Source organism: Phyllobates terribilis, unplaced genomic scaffold, assembly GCF_046119375.1.
Source record: "Phyllobates terribilis strain yellow unplaced genomic scaffold, ASM4611937v1 Scaffold_7652__1_contigs__length_36245, whole genome shotgun sequence".
NCBI classification, from domain to species: domain Eukaryota; kingdom Metazoa; phylum Chordata; class Amphibia; order Anura; family Dendrobatidae; genus Phyllobates; species Phyllobates terribilis.
The window spans coordinates 7,501-10,000 of record NW_027370392.1 but is presented as its reverse complement, the minus strand read 5'-3'; positions in this window follow the sequence as shown (position 1 = coordinate 10,000).

Here is a 2,500-nt window from a genome sequence, read left to right as displayed (position 1 = left end):
GGAGGGCTCCAAAAGTGTGGGTAAAATATATATCCCACAGGGGGAAAATTGAAAAAAAGTTGAAAAAAAAAATTTTTGGGGACTTAGAAAATTTTCACACATGTGTCAGACTTCCAGAGAGGGGAGCATGTCAGTGCGCGCATCCGATTTCAGTTCCAGAGCGATTCGCGCGATGAGTCCTTGATACTTAGTCGTTTTTGCAAAATTTCTGACTTTTTGGAAAATTTCACAATTTTGTGAAAACTTCCACAAAATGAGGTTCTAGTATGTTAGAGGGCATCCCAGGAGGGCTCCAAAAGTGTGGGTAAAATATATATCCCACAGGGGGAAAATTGAAAAAAAGTTGAAAAAAAAAATTTTTGGGGACTTAGAAAATTTTTCAACTTTTGTCAGACTTCCAGACAGGGGAGCATGTCAGTGCGCGCATCCGATTTCAGTTCCAGAGCGATTCGCGCGATGAGTCCTTGATACTTAGTCGTTTTTGCAAAATTTCTGACTTTTTGGAAAATTTCACAATTTTGTGAAAACTTCCACAAAATGAGGTTCTAGTATGTTAGAGGGCATCCCAGGAGGGCTCCAAAAGTGTGGGTAAAATATATATCCCACAGGGGGAAAATTGAAAAAAAGTTGAAAAAAAAAATTTTTGGGGACTTAGAAAATTTTTCAACTTTTGTCAGACTTCCAGACAGGGGAGCGTGTCAGTGCGCGCATCCGATTTCAGTTCCAGAGCGATTCGCGCGATGAGTCCTTGATACTTAGTCGTTTTTGGCAAAATTTCTGACTTTTTGAAAATTTCACAATTTTGTGAAAACTTCCACAAAATGAGGTTCTAGTATGTTAGAGGGCATCCCAGGAGGGCTCCAAAAGTGTGGGTAAAATATATATCCCACAGGGGGAAAATTGAAAAAAAGTTGAAAAAAAAAATTTTTGGGGACTTAGAAAATTTTTCAACTTGTGTCAGACTTCCAGAGAGGGGAGCATGTCAGTGCGCGCATCCGATTTCAGTTCCAGAGCGATTCGCGCGATGAGTCCTTGATACTTAGTCGTTTTTGCAAAATTTCTGACTTTTTGGAAAATTTCACAATTTTGTGAAAACTTCCACAAAATGAGGTTCTAGTATGTTAGAGGGCATCCCAGGAGGGCTCCAAAAGTGTGGGTAAAATATATATCCCACAGGGGGAAAATTGAAAAAAAGTTGAAAAAAAAAATTTTTGGGGACTTAGAAAATTTTTCAACTTTTGTCAGACTTCCAGACAGGGGAGCGTGTCAGTGCGCGCATCCGATTTCAGTTCCAGAGCGATTCGCGCGATGAGTCCTTGATACTTAGTCGTTTTTGGCAAAATTTCTGACTTTTTGAAAATTTCACAATTTTGTGAAAACTTCCACAAAATGAGGTTCTAGTATGTTAGAGGGCATCCCAGGAGGGCTCCAAAAGTGTGGGTAAAATATATATCCCACAGGGGGAAAATTGAAAAAAAGTTGAAAAAAAAAATTTTTGGGGACTTAGAAAATTTTCACACATGTGTCAGACTTCCAGAGAGGGGAGCATGTCAGTGCGCGCATCCGATTTCAGTTCCAGAGCGATTCGCGCGATGAGTCCTTGATACTTAGTCGTTTTTGCAAAATTTCTGACTTTTTGGAAAATTTCACAATTTTGTGAAAACTTCCACAAAATGAGGTTCTAGTATGTTAGAGGGCATCCCAGGAGGGCTCCAAAAGTGTGGGTAAAATATATATCCCACAGGGGGAAAATTGAAAAAAAGTTGAAAAAAAAAATTTTTGGGGACTTAGAAAATTTTTCAACTTTTGTCAGACTTCCAGACAGGGGAGCGTGTCAGTGCGCGCATCCGATTTCAGTTCCAGAGCGATTCGCGCGATGAGTCCTTGATACTTAGTCGTTTTTGCAAAATTTCTGACTTTTTGGAAAATTTCACAATTTTGTGAAAACTTCCACAAAATGAGGTTCTAGTATGTTAGAGGGCATCCCAGGAGGGCTCCAAAAGTGTGGGTAAAATATATATCCCACAGGGGGAAAATTGAAAAAAAGTTGAAAAAAAAAATTTTTGGGGACTTAGAAAATTTTCACACATGTGTCAGACTTCCAGAGAGGGGAGCATGTCAGTGCGCGCATCCGATTTCAGTTCCAGAGCGATTCGCGCGATGAGTCCTTGATACTTAGTCGTTTTTGCAAAATTTCTGACTTTTTGGAAAATTTCACAATTTTGTGAAAACTTCCACAAAATGAGGTTCTAGTATGTTAGAGGGCATCCCAGGAGGGCTCCAAAAGTGTGGGTAAAATATATATCCCACAGGGGGAAAATTGAAAAAAAGTTGAAAAAAAAAATTTTTGGGGACTTAGAAAATTTTTCAACTTGTGTCAGACTTCCAGAGAGGGGAGCATGTCAGTGCGCGCATCCGATTTCAGTTCCAGAGCGATTCGCGCGATGAGTCCTTGATACTTAGTCGTTTTCAGAAGTCACAATTTTGACTTCCAGGACCC